The sequence below is a fragment of the Pseudopipra pipra genome, chromosome 4 (genome assembly GCF_036250125.1).
Source record: "Pseudopipra pipra isolate bDixPip1 chromosome 4, bDixPip1.hap1, whole genome shotgun sequence".
NCBI lineage: Eukaryota > Metazoa > Chordata > Aves > Passeriformes > Pipridae > Pseudopipra > Pseudopipra pipra.
Window position 1 is genome coordinate 36,664,061 of NC_087552.1, and position 21,985 is coordinate 36,686,045.

A 21,985-nucleotide genomic window follows, 5' to 3' on the forward strand; every position below is an offset into this window, starting at 1 on the left:
TTGGGCTGCCCACATTAAGGGCAGGAAGAAAGAGTGACAGAAGGACCTGCTTTGTTGAGAAATAGATGTAAAAAACAGTCTTTGCTATTACTAAAACACACTAAGGCAAAGTTATCATCTTCACATTTGCACTGTGAAGGAGATTTAAAGGAACAGCTAATTTATTCAGAGAAACAAATATATTTTTTCTTTCAAAGAATGAAAGGATGGCTAACATGTCTTTACACCTTCTGAAATAACCAGATTTCCACCAGCGACTTCAAGCCTTTTGAAAAATAAAGGTTAGAGTGTCATGTTCAAATTAATTCTATATATGTTTATGGGTTTCACCCTAACTCATGAATATCAGGTGTAGTGTGTATTTCCCATGAGCTGTGTAGTTAGTTAAGTATTCCATCCCTCCCATAAGACTCAACCCCCATGTCTTTCCGCTCAAAATCAAAGGCTTTTATGTCACACAGCCCATCTGCCAGGCTCTGTTGGCAGGAATAAAGGGATGTGATCAGCCATGAGAGGACAACTGAAAGGGACATCAGGCAAATGAATGCAGACTGCTGCTCAGTAAACAGGTCTATGAGAAGACAGCAGCAGCAGGATAAAACACTGGCAGCCAAAATAGAAGTTTAAAGGAAGGAGTTGCAGGAATGCCAGTGGTACCAGAATGCTCTTCTACATCAGAAGCAGTCAGGCATCTTTCTTAAAAAGAGTATAGACTCAAACCCCAAAAACTTCTGGACTCACTGGGTTCCTTCCTGTAGTTTTCCAACATATAGAAGATATTAATTTATTTTACATATCATTCTTCATATCTCACAACTATACTTTCGTGTTTTATGGGGCCATCTTGCCAAGATATATTGATCATCAAAAAGGATTTTTTAAGGAAATGGCACTCAGAAAAGACAAAATAATTTATACTGACAAAAAGCTCTGAAAAAAACCAAAACCAGTACCTTCTAAAACTGCTTTTCACCTTATCAGCTGGCAAGGAAAAGATCTGAAGCTCATATCAGTTTCTCCCACCACCTCTGTGGGGAGCAAAAGTAAGGGATTCAAGTATTTTGCACTTAGTGAAATAGCATGCACGTTATGGCCCAAGATAAAGACTATAATGTAAAATAGCAATTCTTAGCTTTTGTTATTATTTGGCTGTTACCTGACCATTGTGACAATGGATTATTAAAATATTTTGATCAGATTCTCCATCAGAGGTGGGCTATACAAATCAGCTATCCTGCTAAGCACTCATATTTAGACTTAATCCCCAAAGTAGATATATTTGGTATGGCTATATTTGTCCATAACTCCATTTTACTTAAAATTAAACTTAGTCTAGTTATTTACAAATGCACTCAGAAAGGAGACAGGAGTATTTCCAAAAAAAAGTATACAAAAATAGCACATCTAGTTCTTGTTTGCACGGCCTCCTCTTTAACAGGGAACGTGTATCTGAAACGTTCTTTTTTCCTCCCTCCTCTTTGATAGCTTTGTTTCACATCTTCATGGTGTCTATAGCTTGTAAATTATTGGTTTTCCTCTATTTAAAATAATAATGTTTGTTTATCAGGTAAAAGCAGATGCTAAAACTAGATTCTGTAATTATCACATAAAATGGATCCATACATATTTATGACTTTATCAGGTAATAACAGGTACTGAATATTTATCCCTCCAGTCACAATGGCTACACATTACAAATTTATGACTGCACTGTATCTACCATGCAGCCTTATTCCAGCAGGCTCAAATGGACAAATCTCACTTATCTCTCCTGGGGCTGTGATGTTTTCTGGATTTGTTTTATTTTGCACAACCTTCAGCTTGTGCAACCACAACTGATCATGCCATTGTGATGCCCTCAAAAAAATACATAATTAATGCCCACCAAATTTCAGATTTTGCTGCCAAGGACCTGTGTATGTCAGGATGTTAATAAATACACAAATTAAAACTATTAAACAGACAAGTGATGCTTCTAAATCAAATGAAGACATTTTTCAGATGACCTTGAGATAGAGCACTTGAAGCATCTCATAAATTTTCCATGATGATGACCTAAGATGAAATCCCTATAGCACACTATGAAATCAAAAGCTTTCTGTCCCTGGATAAATACAGGATTATTTATGTCTCAGTGAATATAAAAATAGCTTTTTCCCTCTTTACTGAAAGGAGAAGCTTCACTATATGAAAGTATGTAAATGTTTAAGCCAACCTGATCATTATATAAAGAACTGAAAGTATGGTATGCACATACTTTCTCACTGGTTCATAATCACAGAGTATAATACAGAGCAGTTCAAGTTTCTATTACCATGTTCTTATACAGCACGCTGCCCTTGCTAGCACATAGCATGTATGAGGTTATTGAAAAATCTGATAACAAAACTCCAAGTCAGAAAATTGCTTAAGTAGGAGGCTGATGGGGCACAGTAGACAGCAGGTATTAAGGTAAGGTTTCTGACATTACCATCCTGCCCTTGGCATCTCCACAGTCTCACTGCTTCTCAATCCAAACCAAGGGCAAGGGTCTGACCATTTCAGACCTGTATCACAGCTGGATAAATTGTTCTGAGTATAGTGACTCTAATAAAGCCTAGTTCCCATAGCTTTGTGCCCTTTGATCCTTTATTTCTCACCTTTAGCTTCCTTCGTCCCATCCTCTACCTCTTCGTGTCACTTCAGTGAGGAAGAATCAGCACATTCCGCAGCTGAGAGCTGTAAACTCACTCAGTGAGTAGCCAACACATCTGTACTGATTAGCCAGCTGGCTACCACCAAAAAACATTCAACAGCTGAACTCTGTGTGCCTGCCTTTTGTGGCAATGCTTCCCTTGCCATTTGTTACCAGCAGCTTCCACCTTACAAAAGCCATGTTCAGGCTGAAATTCCCTTGTAAGTGAATATTTCCGTGTTTCTGCTTCAATGTTGCACCTGCACAGCTCCACCTAAACGTACAGGAGTGGGACTTTGGGCTTCCCTAAAAAATTTAACACAAAACAAATGGAGACAATTCCCATAATTATTAAACTGTTCAGCCATAATTTTAATGTAATCTTCTGACTGAATAGTTTCAAATCTGTAAAACTGGAAAATATCATACCCCTTACTTCAAAAAATGTTGTATAAAGGAATTATTTTTTTTGTGATAACAGGAACAGTAAGAAATTCCTGGTTCTGTCTTCGAAGCATAGTTTGTACAAGCCTAATAAATCAGGAAATATATTTCATTCACAGAACTATGAAATGAGAAACTGATCACTAAATGAGTGCCATGTATATGTGTACTTGTGAGCCAGGAGGCTTTGGAAATATAATATATAAGCAAATAATTAAAGACTAAATTATGTTAGCATGGAGTACTTGTTTCCTGTTCCTAATGGAAATGTTTTCCACATGGTATCAGCAAAGGCTGGCAATATTTGAAAATAGGCAGACTAAACTGGCAGGCAATAAATAGCCTCAGCCATCAGAGAGAAACAAAGGGAAATCATTAACACTTGTGACTACCTTCAGAATTGTTTTAATGTACTCATTTTCACTTGGCACTATGGACCATGGATTTCTTTCCCATTATAAAGAAAAGGTGAGTCATACTGAGAGTTAAAAAATCACTCAGAATCAAGGATGGACAGCTTTCTATCCCTCTACTCTGATTGCTACAAATAATGTCCTCGATTAATTAAATATATATAAAAGCTTCCACAAAAATGTGTTTTATTTTGGTTTTTTTTTTTTTTTTGCACCATATCCATTGCTCTAAAGCATATCTTTTTCTTTCTTTTTTTTTTTCTTTAGAAAGTGTACAAAAAAATAAAAGTTAAATCAGCTATAAAGTGCCTAGGAATGCCTAGAAATGTGCTCAAAATACAACCATATAGCTAATCATTTATCTCTCCTAGCACTTTCAGTTATTCTCCTTCAGTTTAAAAGACATTACTTCAGCTTTTTTGAATCAGTATTTATCAGTAGTGGATCATGATTTTGTGCTCAGAAAATCAAAAGGGCATTCTGATCCAAAGAGTGTTGAATCTCACCTGTTAACCTAATCTCTGTTCAAAATCCGTTCTCTTGTGTTATGTTACAGTACATAAATCCTTGGCTTTCCTTCAAGAAGGTAACATGTCAGCTTCTGGAAGATTCTCAAAGTGATTATGCGTGCACAATTAACTGTGAAGACTGAGATCATCAGTCCTACAGTATTCCCAGCTCATCACTGGGATTAACAAGGCATCTTTTTGAATTGAACAAGGCAACCCAGTGAATGAACTCAGCATCCTTGTGCAGTCTACCACCTTCAAAATGCCATACCATCTGCTTCTCTTAGATTTTTTAATTGCATTTAGCGCAGTAAAATGTGACATTTTTGCAGTGCATTAGATATTATGAAAAGATTACAATAGACTTTTTAATTACTCAGGACACAACTAATTTTGAATGTGGGAATAGAGAGAGAAGTATTCCAGATGAGAACTCTTCTGTGAAATGACAGTGCTATAAAAATGGGCAGAAAAATGTCAAGGCCAGTTTTCATACTTAAACAATGGGTATTGATGGCTTTTCCTTTTTACTAAATCTAAGTGAAATGTCTCATCTCCTCTTCTTGGTTTTCAAGAAGAATAGACAAATGATAGGATACATATGACTGTCCCGCCACCATAAAAATGCAATTTCTTGATTTCACATGGCTAGTCCTATCCTGTGATACAAAACAGGGTGCAGGTAAAGAGAAGAAAGTTTGATTGTATTTGAACAAGAGAACTTTGAACTTCAAAGCAAAATTGAGAGATTGACCTTTCGTTGCTGAATGTCAAAGTTATTTGCTTAAATCAAAGCTGATACATAAATGTCATCATAATATGACAGTAATAAACAAGCAGATATAATAGATTAAACTAGCATTGTCATTATCAGTCAATAGTGATAGTTATTTTACTCAAGCTAGTATAACACTGCTCTAAAAATTTATTCAATGTAAAAGGGAATAAGACTTGTTTCAGGTAACGGGTGCTCAATCTTTTCTTGGAAAGGCAGCTTAGGGAGCTTACTGTTTTCATTTCATGCATAATAACCTTCTGTTAGAGCATGCAGAAAATCACAGACTTGCATCCAACTCTCATCTCAGCTTTAAACCTACATATGCAGGAGAAATCTCTTATAACTCCAAGGGGAAACCTCCCCGAAGATAAACACTAATTTTCAGAAAGTCAGATCATCAGGGCCACAGAAGACAAGATAGTTTTAACTCTCTACCCAACAGGGCATGTTCTGAGGAGTATACTCTGTTTCACAGACTGCATATTTTTTCAATAAGAAGTAACTTCATAAAATACATATTGACATGACAGTCAGGGTGACAGCTGGAAAGAACTTTATGATTTGCATGATTTGCACATCCTGTCCTGATGCTGATATTTGGAACTTTGTCACACATAAAAGTTCACCATCATGTCAGGTGCCTTTTAAATTTTATGCAGTAATAATTTTCTTATTTATGTATATAGCCCAGTGTTTTTATTATTAATGGTAACATAAAAATGCTAGTAAATAAAACTTAGTAATGAAATATGCATGTTAGTATATGAAGATATCATTAAAACCAATCCACTTACAATATGTCATATAACTTGTGGGTTTGTATTTTATGCCAGATCTTGGCAGAGTAATTCAAGAACAATCAAGCCTTACTCAATAATTAACATTGTTAATATGTCTGTATGATATGTAAAATATGAAAATGAATTGAGAATTTTCACCATTTGTGATGGTTTGTGGTTTTTCTCTCTGGAAGAATTAATAAAGAAACATCTGAAAGCAGGGGCATCATTATACTTACTAGAAATCAAAGAAGGATAATGAATGGAACAAGAGGTTAAAAATCAGAAGGTATCAATTTATCATCCTCATTATGCTCCATTAAGTGAATCCATGCTATCAAATAAAAATGATGATTTTGTGCATGATGTAAAATTTTCCATTCCAGTTTGAAATTATGAACTCCAAACATTTATATTTTCTCTTCAGCTCCAATGTTTATGACAAACCCCTAACTTTTCATGTCTTTTTAACTCAGTTTGGACTGAAACCCCAGAAAGCAGTTAGTGTGTGTTAGGTATCTCTAATCAAGTCATTTGAGAACTTTTCAGTAAAAGTTTTTTTTCCATACAATTAAGATATGTCAGCAATGACCTTTAGATGGGAACATGAAGTTTTGGCAGACTTTTGCTAAATCTCAAGCAGATGTCCATCAGAGACTGTTTTAAGTTTTTATCATCCTGCCATGCACTGCCTAGAGTCCCAGGTTGAGTCTCTTGTTTTAAAATAACTTCAGGAGGCAGACTAATCCATTCTTGCAAATTTACAGTCTTTCAAGTTGCCTTTTTCCAAAGAGAGGCAGATTAAGGGAAGCAAATAGCATTTGGAATCCCAAGACTACTAGCACCTTTAAGACTTTCTGTGCAGTCTGCCTTTTGGTTCCTGGACGTTTGGCATAGCATCAAAAGTCTATGTCCTGAGGATTTCAGATCCAAGCAGAACGTGGCTTCCAGCTTTATAGAAGTATCTGAGGCTTACCAAACCTTCAAAATCAGAGCCCCAAGACAGGAACTCCTTCAACAAATGGAGTAAGAATCTATTCAGGAAGAGAACAGAGGCAGTCTGGGATACCCAACAGCTAAACTTAAGCAGATTGTCATTATGAATGTGATATCTTAATAATATCTTCATTTACTTCACAGGGAAATCATTTAAATACTTTATTTTTTCATCCAGAGCTCTCCTGTAAGCAGTCTGTATTGAAGAGTCATTATTCCAAAGTCTACATGTCATGTTCCAAACTTTATGCTTTGGGCATGTGAATCATGACTAGACAAGCCCGAAGTGTGCATCTTATGCATATTTAGGAGGAGCAGGGCTGGCTCCAAGAAAAACAAGGGTACCTTTGTGGCAATGTAGATAATTGTACTAAACTATGTCAAATAGACTGAAAATAACAACAGAAAAATAATGGTTAAGAAACAAGCTTAGAAAGATATGCTTGAAAACACACAGGGTAACTGTGAAGGCACAGCAGTCTTTCAAATGCTTACCCGTTGGTTATATGTCCTCCCTTCAGGAATAGATGAATGTGGAAAATGCCTCTAGCAGCCTCAGATGTTCTGACATATTTTATGTCAGCTTCCAGCACAAAGAGAAGTATAAACACTGTTCTTTCTTCACATCACCAGAGAATGAATGCTGCCATTTGGGAAAGGAGAAAACAGAAAACCATGATCCCTCTTCCCTACAGTGTCTGAAAACTAGAGTGACACTGAATATATGCATCTCATTTAGAGAAACAAACAGTATCTACTTCCCTGTGACCAGACATTTTTGGAAACTATTTCATTTCAGATTGGGTTTTTTCTGGAAAAATCAAACCTCTGTGTGAGTGGTGAAGCCCAACATATAAATTGCAACACTTTGGACTTGAGTATACCATATAGATAATGCAGGTCCATAATTTTAACAGCAGTGCACTGTGGCAGCATAAATAATACGAGTTTCAAAATAATTAGCTGCCATTATGAGGGCAGCTTTATTCTCTGAATTCTCTCCTTTTATTCTATTTAGTTATGAGAAGAAGCTTCATGTTCTTCTTTACTCATTCTTTCCTGTGGTTTTCATTATTATTTTCTAAATATATAATGCTTTATTTACTGTGTTTTATGACCCAGAGCCTTTTTCTTTTGCAGTTTCTTCTTGCAGTGTACTTTGCAGACAAGCCACTAGGATAGTTCTATGGGTCTTTTATCCTGTCAATTAACATTGACTGTACTGTCTTTGAAGAGAAACAACTTTTTTTTTTTTTTTTCATGATTAGCACAGACACAAACAGCTGTAAAAGCAAGTAATCAAACAGTCCTCCACTGGGGTTACAATTTTGCTTTGCTCAAGAGGGTGTGTTCTGGCATTTCTTTTATATTTGGGTTGCACATGCAACCTAATTTGGGTAACCCGAGTGAGCTATAACATTAATTATATCTTTCTAATGATTAGTAGGCTCTGAAATTATATTACAGAAGCATAGATATATAAAATGTAGTGTATTTCCTAAAGTGGTATTCTAGAATTTGTATTGTAGAATTTGTATAGTATCAAAATTAAATCCACAGAAAAAAAATCCACCCAAAAAGCAGCAACTCTTACCTGCCAGTCAAAACTCCGGCATCAGAATCAGTAGTTACTAATTTGCTAGTCTAAATTTGATTTCCGAAAGCATCTAGAAGCCTTTACTATCTTCCCATAAAACATTAAAGCCTTGAAAAAGAAGTGTTGTTCATCTACTAAAAAACTGCAACTCAACAATTTTGAAATCTGAACATACTACTTCTTTCTATAGCTGGATGACATGATAAACAGAATTTCTTCTTTTCACTATAATTAGAATATACAAATGCAAGGACTGAAAAGGAGCATTTAACATGGGAAAATAAAAAATCTCTATGAAATCTGCTACACTACAAAGCTATGGCACTGATGTGTCTACGTTCCACACAACTGCTGAATTCTTTGCTTTAAATCAACATAGCAAATCATCTAAACACTCAAGGGTTTACTTTTTCATTATTGAAAAGTCAGAAACGTAGTCAATTTAATTATGTCAGTAAAAGCAGTGTGCATTTTCGTGCATAAAGGGAATAATTTAGATCATATATTTTTGTCAAATCACTTTCTTGTTGTTTCAGAAATGTTTCTGAATGCCAAATATAAGCCCATATTATTCTACTCAGGTTGCTTAAACTGATTAGATGGTCAAATATTACCTACTTAAACGAGATAATGACTATGAGATTAATCTAAGGCAAGGCAATATACCATAGATCAGAAAGCAAAGGGCTGTGAGATGATTGCATGTTACCAGCGCAATAAAATCAAGAGGAAAAATATATGTACCACTAGAGGTTTGCCAATTGGAGTGAAAGTTAAATCAGAGATAATTTAATGAAATATTTATTACTGACTGCAAGATATGGCTTTTGCATTTTCCCAAATGAGGCTCCTTTGAAAGGTGTATTGATTAAACCACGTGCATTATCATGCTCATGTTCATAGCAAACTCAAATGGCTTATCAAAGTTTTTATATAATTATAAAGCCTCTACATATTTTTATAGCTATGATACACTCTTCAATGTGTTTTATTTATAAATGTGAAGCTTAATGCCTTACAAGCAAAAAATGTCACCAAGGAAAGGAAAATTTACCCATGTATATTGACAACATTTACAATAGCACTCAGTTTAGTAGCAATAAAGAGTTTGGTAAGTAGTATTTTATGTGTATTTTGTGGATAATAAGAATTATATTGACTCATTTGCTGGTGTGGCATCTTATTTTAGCAAAACTTATATTCATTTTCCTAGGATCCCCATAGACTGTTTTCCACCATAGACACAGCAAGCTTCCAACACCCTTTCTACTTATATAGTTAAGTATATAAGGGATGGATTTGCTGAAGGACATGAGAAGGCCACAGTTATATTAAGATCCTCATTGCTGCAGCATCTGAGCATCATGCCAGGTAAATATATCTATGCTCATAGGACCTTCATGCTGCTTCTCACCATTTAGATATGACCTGAGGCACAATAAGCCAAATAAACATCAGTTTCAGATTTACATCACTGCTACGTATTTATACTATGGGAATAATACAAATTAAAGATTTAGTGGAATCCATAAATTTTTTGGTACCTGATGCAAAAAACCCTCTATGTTTACAATGAACCTCAAAAAGTGATGTAAGCTGAGCTGTGATCAGAATAGGTTCTCAGTTAAAAAAAAAAAAAGGAAAGTGCCGAATTCAGCACCTGGGATGGGTCAACTCCGGGCGTTCATACAGATTGGGGAACGAGTGGCAGACTGGAAAGCAGTGCCATGGAAAGGGACCTGACAGTCCTGGTCGATGGTAAGTTGAATATGAGTCAGCAGTGCCCTGACAGCCAGGAGGGCCAAACCTGTACTGGGGGGCATCACCAGCTGGTTGAGGGGGGGGATTGTCCCACTCTGCTCTGCACTGGTGAGACTTTACGTTGAATATTGTGTGCAGTTTTGGGCACTGCAATATAAGAAGGATATGAAGCAGAGAGAGTTCAAAGGAGAGCAATGAAGAAAGTATAATTTTAATTAATTTTGCTGAAGTTGTAGAGTAGCCCAAAAGTTCTAACAAATAGTAATAACTGCATATATATTTGAATCTTTGCCCACATTTCTGCTACTTTCTTGGCATTTCAGGGCAATAATCAACAAATTTTCTCATTGAAAATATCTGTCATGCATTTTTGTATGATGAAACTGAAACACAGATTTATAATGTAATTGTGTTAACAGTTGGGCTTCAGTGATCTGGATCTGTATGTCACTGATCTTCAAACTCACAACCTCTCTGCTATTTCTTAGGTGCAAACACTCTTTTCCAAAAGCTGTGTTTCATACATATACTATCTATGCTATTTTATGTGCCAAAGGATTACACTTTACTATAAAATTTCCACTTATCTGTAAAGGGTTAACAGATGCTTAATAGAGCCAAGCAGGTGAACAGTTGTGACTCGGAGAGCTGATATCCTCTAGTGCTGTATTCTTAACAATTTATAACACAACCTATTCATGTCCATAACATGTCCACAGTAATTTTCTTACTAAGGCTTACTATCTATTGACAAACATAATTTTTTTCCAGATTCAGGATGTGATAATTTAGTTTCAGCCATCTTCTGAAATATGCTCCCATTTATTTACTTGTTGCTTCTTGTGCTGGAGATGTTACATTCAATTTCTTAGGTATTATTTTTCTTTTCTCTGGTGTTTTTCACCGCAAAAGGCTGGCATGTTTAGCAGAAGAGTCTTGAGCATCATTTGGCTTGCACATGGTTTATGCTAGCACAGCAGTATCAGTCATTACAGACTGAACAGGTCAGACAATAAGAACAATTCAGCTTCTTGGCATTTACAGCAAAATTAGTAGGCAATATGGCAAAACAGAAGTATCTACTTATTTAAACTCAGCTAGCAGGAATGAGCAAGACTATGTGGCTGATAAAATGTGCAGAATCATATATAAAATGATTACAAGATTCAGAGGAAAAATTACTATTCAGAGTTATTGTCTTTGAGACATTATGTCTCCTGGGTGATGTAAGTATCACTTACAGATTTTCCTTATTAAATATGACTTCTTACTCATGTCCACATTAAAAGTTTGAAGCTACTTCTACATACCTTGCATTTGTTCTTGTACACCTGGTCTTGTAGCCTCTGACTTAACTCCAGATGTTGTTTGATGTGGATGAACAAATGGAATCTCCAATCACAGCACAACCTACATATATCTCCCTGTTTTCGTAAATGTTTTTGCCTCCCACTTCTTGACAGAAGAATTACATCAGGATCAGGAGTTTGCTGATGGGGTCCATGAAAATGGGGTTGGAACCAGATGATCTTTAAGACCCCTTCCAACACAAACCATTCTATGACCCTATGACACTTGAGGGCCATCGCTCAATGCCATTTAAGCCAGTCCTGGCCTTTAGTCTTAGCATCCTCACCTCAGTCAGTGCCTGCATCAACAGTACTCACTGCTGCTGGGTGACCAGCGCCAAGACATTCTTGTTGGGCCATAGTCATACATTAGCATTCCTGTTGTAATTCTCTGACAGTGGTATGGCTGCGCTCTAAAAAGCTGAACAGATCTTCCCGAACCATCAGCACAGACGCAATGAGTTATCACACTTTGGGCTATTGCAGCAATGTAAAGTTTCAACATTTTCTTATCATGGTCATCCCAGACCAGACCAGAAATTTGCCCACAGGCACTGCTACTGCCTATTATTGTTGACATATAATGTTCTTACTCAGTTTATGAGAACTTTGCACTTAACAGCATTGAGAGAGGTGGTCTTTTTTTCCCTCAGAGGGTCTGCATGTAACCTCTTTAGGAGCCCTACCTACGCACAGACTGGATTTTTCCAGACACCTTTCTTCCCTTCCTAGTCTTCTGCCAGTACTTTTTTTCTGCAGATAGGTCTCTGCAGCTTACATCCCTAATTGCTGCTGGAGTTAATTCCTTCCCTGCTTCACAGTGCTTATTGACCCATCACTCCACAAAATGGTAATTTTACCATAGACTGTATTAATCTACTCTGCTTATGAAGATGTCGAGATCTATAGTATCTATTATTTCTCTCTCTTTTAGTAGCCCAATTATTATGTCGAATAAGAAAATCAGATACATTTTTCAAGAACAAATCAATGCTGGCTTTTACTTATTTTCCATATATTTGTAGGTTGCTTAGTAATTTTCAGGTATCATCTAAGTGAACAAAACCAAGAAGACTGGTTCATAATTTCCAGAGACCTCTAACGTTCCCTTCATCTGACCCCCAAAATTAGAGAGAAGTTCTACACTACAGCTGCTTTACAGAATCACAGAATCACAGAATAAACTGAGTTGGAAGGGACCCACAAGGATCATCGAGTCCAACTCCTGGCTCTGCACAGGACCATCCTCAAGAGTCATGCCATGTGCCTGAGAGTGTCATCCAAATGCTTCCTGAACTCTGTCAGGTTTGGTGCTGTAACCACTTCCCTGGGGAGCCTGTTCCAGTGCCCAACCACCCTGTGGGTGAAGAACCTTTTTCTAATATCCAACCTAAACCTCCCCTGACACAACTTCAGGCATTTGCCTTGGGTTCTGTCACTGTTCACCACAGAGAAGAGATCAGTGCCTGCCCCTCCTCTTCCTCTCACGAGGAAGTTGTAGATTGTGATGAGGTCTCCCCTCAGTCTCCTCTTCTCCAGGCTGAACAGACCAAGTGACCTCAGCTGCTCCTCATACAGCTTCCCCTCAAGGCCCTTCACCATCTTTGATTCCCTCCTTTGGACACTCTTTAGTGGCTTACTGTCTTTCTTATATTGTGGTGCCCGAAACTGCACACAGTATTCAAGGTGAGGCCACACCAGTGCAGAGCAAAGTGGGACAATCATCTCCCTTGACTGGCCGGCGATGCTGTGCCTGGTGCACCCCAGGACACAATTGACTCTTTTGGCTGCCAGGGCACACTGCTGACCCATGCTGAGTTATACACATTCTCAGCAATCCACACTATTCATATGGCAGAGCTTTGTAAAGGATGTCAAAACAATGATTGATGCAAACACAGTGTCATGTTCACATTTTTTTCTTTTTTTTTGAAAAGCCAAATCTAGTTAAACATAAGGATACAAGAGACTAGCTTAAAAATGGAAAAATACAAAGCTGTCATGCTAAATTAGTACATGGTGCATCCTTAAGCAAACCTCAGTTTAGAGCTCTAGAGATCTTCCAAGAAAGAATGAACCTGGCAAAGTAACAGTGAAGTGAGAGCAGCTATGACTAACCCTATCCACTTCAGAGCTGGAAGTCAAAGTTTCTACACATCAATCCTCCTGTTCTCATTACTTCTTTGCAGACCATTCACACATTCTCCATTGTCACTACTTCTTAGATTTATGTACAACTACCATACATATTATCTAATGGCCTTTTCCTATTGGAGCCCAGGTTTTATTAAAATCATCATGCTAATCTACAGATCACAATTAGACTTTTGTTAATGTATGGAGACAGGTGCAAACAAAATCATTAAATATTATAGCCTTTCTTATGCATTTAACTTTTCATTCTCTTTCCTTGTTAACTAATTGGGCATTACACTTACATATACTACTACATAAACTTATACTTGAATAGATTGCTTTCTTGCTTTTTTCAGTTCTTAGTAGCTTTAATCTATACATTCTCTACTTCCATAGGCTACCCCTTTATATTCACCTCTTAGTTGCATGTTATTGTTTATTTAATGTTTTAATTGTTTATATATAAATTACTGATCCAGTTGCAAATATGACAGAGCATATTTAGATATTCTTTTCAGATTTAAATTCCTTAACAAGATGAGTAAAAGCTTTAAAGCTGTCCTTTGACTACACTGCCTTCTACAACAACCGCAGATCCTTGTGTGTTAACACCTTCAAGAAAAAGAGCCCATACTGGGAATTACTGGATAAACACTTTCTATATCTACACCGAAACAGTTTATCCTTGTGAAGTGTTTGATATTGTTGATTTTTTTATATTGGTTTTGATAACTACTCTGCATTCCTGAGCTGCTTTCTAATCTCAATATTTATTGCTTAAAGAACCTGCACAACAATTCCTTAAATAATTAATACATTCTACTGTCCTTATTCCTTGTTCTTTCTTCCTTGTGAAGGCTGAGGTGTTTCTAATAGATCTTTTTGCATAAAGAGAAAATATTAAGAAACTTTCATACCAGCTTACAAGGATACATCAGTTACCCAGTGCTAAAGCACAATATTCCAACTATTAGATATTTATAGTACTTGGCCTTTTAGAGAAAGAAAAGCACAGTAGTGCAGCAAATGTTTATTGTAGAGACCTGTGTAGCAGCATAAATATTCTAATGATACTGTTGGAGACAAACTTCTAATAAAAAGGAATTTTCTACTTTTATAGAAGCTCCTTCAAGAATTCTTATCCATCTCTCCATTACTATCTTTGAAGACCACTACCTCTTTAGGATGACCAAAAGTTAAACATTTCCATTAAAGAAATTGTGAAAAAATATATTTTAAATGCTGCTTACATCCTTATTTACACTTTAATATACTCTCTGGTTTTAAATGTTCTTCTACTTTCCTTACCACGTTATAAATATCTAAAATGTCCTCACAATAGTTTCAGATTAAGCTGCAGCATGGATGAACATTGCAACTCACAAAAAGGTTTGTCTACATTAGGATTTTTTCCCTTTCTTTGCCTGAAAGCTTTTTATTACTCAAATCTCTGAAAATTTTAACGAAATGTTAATTTAATCTTACATTTTACTCTAAGAAACAGCTTGGAACAGCTGTTTGTGGTGTTTGTAGGCTTGTTTTTGTGAAAGTTACAACTTCCACAGGCATCACAGGTTTTTGAGTTTTATTTACTGGTAAGTTTTAGTAGATGGTATTTTTTTAGAAACATTTGAAACTCATTTGCTGTTATAGGATCAAGTGATGTTCCTTAATAGAAACAGATCTTTATGATCAACAAATGTATCTGGGATGGTCTTAACATAGTAAAAGACATCTCGTGAGAACTGTGTACTTTCAGGTACATGTATTTGAAACAATTCCTGCACTGTAACAGTAGAAAACTTCGATAATTAGAAGCACATCTTGTTTTGGCACAGCATCAATGAATGCTTTTGGCTGGCTATAGAATGATTTAATCACCTTGGCAATGGAAGTCATTGCATTGCCTTGATTAGTACCACTGAAGGTACCTTTGAGGAAAACAAAAGTAATTTGGCACGGACTGGGTTTTGAGTGGAACTATAGATGGAATTTTTTCATCATAAATATCATTCCTTTTTAACTTTCCTTTGTTGTCACATAAAACTAAGCTAAACTTGGGATGAGCAAAGGACTCAAAACTAGTCTGTTAAGATTTCAGAGACCCTTCTGTTGGAGCTATTTAAATGATAAAAATTGCAGATAAGACAGTAATGGAGTCCTTAGGAGTGCCTAGGAGAAAAATTCTCTGTTTGTCAATCAGTATTTTTTTATTACAAGATCTTTTATTCTGGTCAACAACTTCAGTATTAAATCATGAGTTTGTAGGTGCTTTAGGTATTAAAATTGTTACATTAATTGACATCTTCACTAGTAATATTATTGAGAACATCTGAAGTAAGCTTTGATAATATTACTTCCAGCCCAGACACAGATGACTGAAGACATGAACATACCTCCTTAATTTAAAAAATGGTCCAAATTCTGTGGCAAAATACAGTACAGTAAGCCCTAGAAATAGGCTTCTCTTTGGGATGGTTACAAAAAATACCCCAGACAGATATGCTGTTATTTTTCACTTGTTTGAACTAAAAAAGTTAAACCAACGGTAAATGAATCCTCATGGGCTATACCATGCTCATCTACAAAGAAAAGGAAGAATGAGAAAGTAGAGAAAAAGAAGCAAACAGAAATCTACTCAACTAAGCCATAAATATTTAAGAAATCCACCTCTTTGCTACTTTTTTTTTTTTTTTTTTTTTTTTTTTTTTTTTTTTTTTTTTTAGTATTTGTTTCTTTATGAAATGCTTCCTACTATTTTGGACCTTCTCAAGCAAGGAGAACCTCAGCAAACCTCGGTATTTAAACTGGCTATGAAGATTTGCTGTGTGGACTAAGCATTGCATATATCTGAATTTATTAATGTGCAGAAACATTTTCTGCTCTGGGTATTTGGTCATATAATGTATATGATACTGTCGTCATAATCCACCAATAGGTTGGTGCTGGAAATTCCAGCTGGTTTTAACATCAGAACATTTCTATTAAAGTGCAGGACTGTGCTTGTTACAGAGTCTTAGTAGGTTGAGATCTTTTGTTTAAGGAAGAAAACATGGAGAAATAAAGATGTCACCATATAAACTGTTACTTTAAAGTCTCATTCCCGACTCTCCTGATTCAGATCTTACTCAATCTATCAGGCAGCTGGCATTTCCTGAACTGACCACTACAGCTGGAACAAACCAGACTCTCAGCTCTCTATGTGGCTGCAAGGAGCCAGACATGAGGTGCTGGGTGCACAGTCTGTGCTAACAGGACAGGGGCTGCACGGATGGGGTCCCAGGCAAAGCCCACTCAGTGCTGCTCACCGAGCCTCTCATTCACACCAACATTCTTCTCAAAAGCTGTTTGGTTGTGTTTCAGGCAGTTGCTGCTTTTTATAAGCTGTGGGCACACTGCAGGTCCTGACTATTACCCTAACTGAAATATTTCCATTCTTATGATTAAATATATATATGAATGCCTTTTTTGACAGGGTTGTAAAGCACTGTGCAATGTAGGACTAAGCCCCAATCCCAGGATATTGGTTTTCAAACACATTTTGCACACTCTGAAAAATCCAATAATAATAATATGCCATAGTAGTGACACCAGATATATATCATTCATTATTTCTCTTTCAAAATTATTTCATAAAAACTCTGTTATGAAACTCATCCTTCTAACCCCACAACCACAAGTCACATTAAGTGTCTTCACTGTTGTGAAAGAGAAAAGAATTGGTTTATGATCTGAAGAAATATCAGTTTTGCAAAAGTTATACAGGGAGATTTCTTTACAAATTTTCTTTTAAAGGTCCACTGAAATGAATCAAGTACCCAGATTCTTGGCAATTATTTCAATGAGTATATTTATAACTGTTCAGTATAAAGAAGATAGATTAGCTCCTTGACTTCAGCCTACAAAAGTTATATATTTATCTAGCATTTATTACTGTAATAAAACACTGATTTAATGCAATTGGCAGGACTGGTAGGTAGGACAACTTCATAGTGTGATTCTTCAAGGCACAAACGAGGCATTTTTAAAACATGGTTGTTGTTGTTATTGCTATTATTATTATTATTATTAACGTGTTAAAAATGTATAGCTTTTCAAACAAAAACATACAAAGTTTTGAGATCAAAAGTAGCAGGGAACGTAGTCTTTATGTTTTAATACCAGTCTAACCAATTTCCTAAAATTACACAACAGTCAGTGTCCTATAACTATAAAAACAGATAACAGATTTTCTTTTTTTAAGGAAATGCACCAGTGAAGAGCCTACAGCTATTTACATTATATGCACTATGAATAAATAACTTCTATATTTTCTAAACCCATAGAGAAATATGGGTTAATTCATTAACTCTGTAAGTCAGTAAACATAGTGTCTCCACTGGTTGTGAAGATGAGAAACACACCATTCATAGACCAATTTTTACATACATATAAAATGAAGATAAGCACAAAAACAACATAAAGAATTTTTTTACAGGAAAATGAAATTAGCTCATTGTTCCATGTGTAATAACTAGTGATCACACATAGAGATGACCACATTTCACAGGAAACAAAGTCTTAATTTCAATATTAATGTCCTAGAACAACAAAACTAGAAGTAGAAAATGTGATACACTTCTTATCAAAAGGGTTATTAATCTTTTTTAAAGAGGAAATATTCCCACTGTCTCTGTTTGGGAAATATAATAAATTGTTTGGCATGTTTGTAAAATTATTTTTGTTGTTTTCATTCAAATTTATTTTAATGAAGACCACCACAGTTTGAACTGTAAATAGTGTAATATGAAATGCATAAAAACCTGAAAATATAAAACATCAGAGAAGGTTTTGTGGTTTTGCTTCTCTTAAAGAGCATGTTTTCTAGTTAAATGGTACATTTATAAGCAAGTGAGCACTTAGCCATTTGCATTCTGTTGAGATAAGCTATCAGTAGTTCAGTAATTGAATTTCTTTTTAATTCATATGGAACCTGCCTGCAGGGGACACATTAACTGCCAGGCCCAAAATTACATAAACTTGACAATGTTCTCTAGAAGTCAAATAATGGAAAGCCAAAACAAACACACACACACATCAGAGCTTTGAGACAACTGGATTTTAAATTGTTTGGGGGGGGGGGAGGGGTGAGATTCACAAGTTTATTCTTAAGATTCAACTTATCCAGTTTACCAAACTGTGTTAAAAGCTGTTTAAAATACATGTCAGCATCAATATAGACATGGGGCTGACAGTATTCTAAATCAGAGGTAATTATTCTGTAGACCTGCAAAAGACAAATACTTGAATGGAGCAGAGGCTGGAATACCAGGATATGTGTTACACAGACACAGTTTCACAGAAAATGCAGATATCTACAGTATTACAACCTAAGGTCACTGTTTAAGTGTAGCTATGTAAAACAGTTTAGGCAGATAACAAATTACAGACAAACCATGTTAGATTCTCATCTGTACTGAATGTTGTTGACAAGCCTCTCACCAGTATGATGACATCAATTAATGTTATCTGTGGATCCTGTCTATGAGCAAACCATCAGTCGAACTGTGAAAGAAATATGAATCCAGCTTCTCCTCTTTTCCTCCCCTCCACATGCACACCCAGGACTCCATTAGCAGCATGCTGCACCAAGCAGAAGCCATAACGTTAATGCATACATCCAAAAGCTACTCTTTCCATCACTTATCCTCACAGAATCATGGAATGGTTTGTCTTGGAAAGGACCTTAAGGATCCTTTCCTTAAGGATCACCTAGTTACATATCAGTTCCCTCTGATATGGGCAGGGACACCTTTCACTAGATCAGGTTGCTCAGACCCCCATCCAGCCTGGCCTTGAACACTTCCCAGTATTACATCATCCAGTGCAAAACTCCCTGTCCCAGGGAGGTACCGAGGGCGTTTATTCCTAGCCTAAGCATAACAAAACCCCTATGGACTCTGTATTTCATGGGCCTTCCCACATCACCCTGAGCTTCCCTCAAGGGATCCAGAGGGCAACCATCGCTTCAACAAGACTGGGACTCTTACCACTGAGAAAACCACATGAAGAGGATCTATGGGACACTGTAGGAATCCACAGAGTGGTGATATTCTTTCTATTTAATCTGTCTGTCTGTCACTCTCTTCCTCTCCCCCCTGCCTCCCCACTCCTCTCTTTTTCCTATTTCTGTCTCTTTCTACCTCATATTTACTGTTAAATAAAAATCTTTAATATTGAGTTTGGCATATGCTCTCATTTGCACCTTAATTCAGGCAGAGGCATCTATCTAATCATTTTAATAACGAGATCTTAACACCTGTCCTCCATGTTCTTTAGCATAGCTTCTAGGAGGATTTCTTCTATAATCTTCCCAGGCACAGAAGTGAGGCTGACACACTGGTGGTTCCTAGGGTCCTCCTTTCTACCCTTTATAAAGATGGGTTCAATGTTTCCCTTTTCCCAGTCACCTGGACTTCATCTGACTGCCGTGACTTTTCAAATGTCAGGGAGAGTGGCTTGGCAACTACATCAGCCCTTTCTTTCAGGATTCTGGGATGCATCTCATCGAGTTGGATAGATTTATGTTCAGGTTCCTTAGGTGATCATGAACCTGATCTTTATATACAGTAAAGACTCCACATGGGTCTCAGTGCTCTCCTGCAGTTTTTTGGGCTCTAGAAATTTGCCCTGCTTACCGCAATCCCCTGCTCTGCTGCAGGACATACCCGCAGCAGAGCTCTATGTTTTGGTGAGCTCTTTTAATCCTCACACTACAAGGGATTCTACCAACTTTATCCCTCCAGTGATGTCAATTGAACTTGTTTGACTGGGCAAAAAATGTTACTGTTGCTAATTTCAAACCCATGATATTGCATATGGAAGGTTGTTTTCTGTGATCATACTCAAATGGCATCCAATGGTTTACAAAGCTCACTTGGACCCACATTCTAATTGTGTAGCTCCCAGTGGCCAACTGCTAGTATTTCCATTTGTTTTTAAGATTTAGTAAAAAATACCACCTTTAGGTTCACCAACCTAGAACTAGGAGTGATTACTGGGAAAATTTAGAAGCTGCATCAATGAAAGTGTTCTCCAACGTAAAGAGTCAGAAGAAAAAGCAGAAGGGCTATTTCCTGGCTTTGATAACTCCTTCAAACCCACTAAGCACCAGGACAAAGAGGTGGAGACTGTGATCTTAACACATCTCCTAGATGAAATTTGACTGGACCTGATCAATACTTTCACATCAATAACCTGTAATGCTTCCAGTAGAACAAAGCAGCTTCATTTAAATATGTGGTATTGACAGCATTTAAATGTTATGGATCAGAGATGCTATGTCACTCTACAATACATTATGACCATCTGTCAACTTCAGTTTTTCTCTTTAGCAGTTATCTGTTAAATATAGTAGACTCCCACACCTACAATTATCTGAAAATTCCCAGCTGAGGTATCTGGAAGTCATTCTCAGCCTGTGCCTCTGAGGAATAGAGCTGTGTTGCAGACAGTGTGCACATCACTGTGTTGACTGCAAAAGGGCTTAGAGATTTAGAGCCGGGGATCTTTTAATAAAAGCATCTTTCTCCCCACTTCTTCTGCTATCCCAAGTACTTTTGTCAGCAAGTATCTTTATCTCTTGTAACAAAAGTGCCAAAAAGTTATGGCTTTGCAAGAGCTCTAATGTATGACACCTGTGTTTCTTTTCTTTTTAATCCCAGTAAATATTTGCAGGTGGGAATGTGAGTGATCTGATTCTTTACTTTTTTTTCTAATAAAACCACAAGGTAAGCACAGCTTTTTTAGATGTCAAATGCTGGCTTTCCGAAGGGGTTACTAATACTCATCTTTGCATTGTCTCCAATAAACATTGTTCAGTGGACAAGTTGTAGATTCAGTGAGAATAAACTGCAAAGGAAAACACAGGGGATATGGAAACCTCCAACACTAATGAACATAATCCATTAAAAAAATGTTTTTGAAGCTTTAAGTGTGTGGTTTGTGTGAATATATTTTCTAGAATGTAAATCTCTTGTTTTTCCACTTCTCTTGAAAAACAGAGCTGGAGAACACTGAACCTCAAGTTTCTAAGACAACAGTGTTGTCTGTCCCTGAACCCAGACTGAAAACAATTACTTCTCTAAAATGAATTTCCATAGCCTCTACAGAGTAAATAAGGTAATCCATTGACCCTTCTGCAATGTTTTAACTATATATTTGATGTTTATGGTTTAATTTTTCCAGCTCACTGTAACCCAAACTAAACCGTACATTAAGAAATCAAGGATGAAGGGTACCCTTTAGAGTAGCAAAGGTAGTATAAGATGCTCGGTACAAATCATTGTTGCAGCACAAATGTGAGATAAATGTGAGTTAGTGTAAAGGATAGAGAGGCCTACAGAGATCTAACAAATCAAAAAACAAATTAAAGCTGTTAACTAGATATTGAGGAGCTGGTTTATCAGTTATTGCTGAAGCATTGTGGGTGAAGAATCACTGAATAAGTTGCTCTGTCTGAGAACTGGAAAAAGAAGCCTGTGGATTTTTACTGCCAGTGATACAAATTT

General features: G+C 36.6%; 1 long non-coding RNA gene across 1 annotated transcript in view; it reads right to left on the minus strand.

Moving 5' to 3' along the window:
* The window catches only part of LOC135413160 (uncharacterized), a 155,454-nt gene that overhangs the window by 71,166 nt on the left and 62,303 nt on the right, over positions 1-21,985 (minus strand). The window contains exon 4 of the long non-coding RNA XR_010430114.1: positions 7,089-7,236. This is a non-coding gene — a long non-coding RNA (uncharacterized LOC135413160). The remainder of the gene's footprint in view (positions 1-7,088; positions 7,237-21,985) is intronic.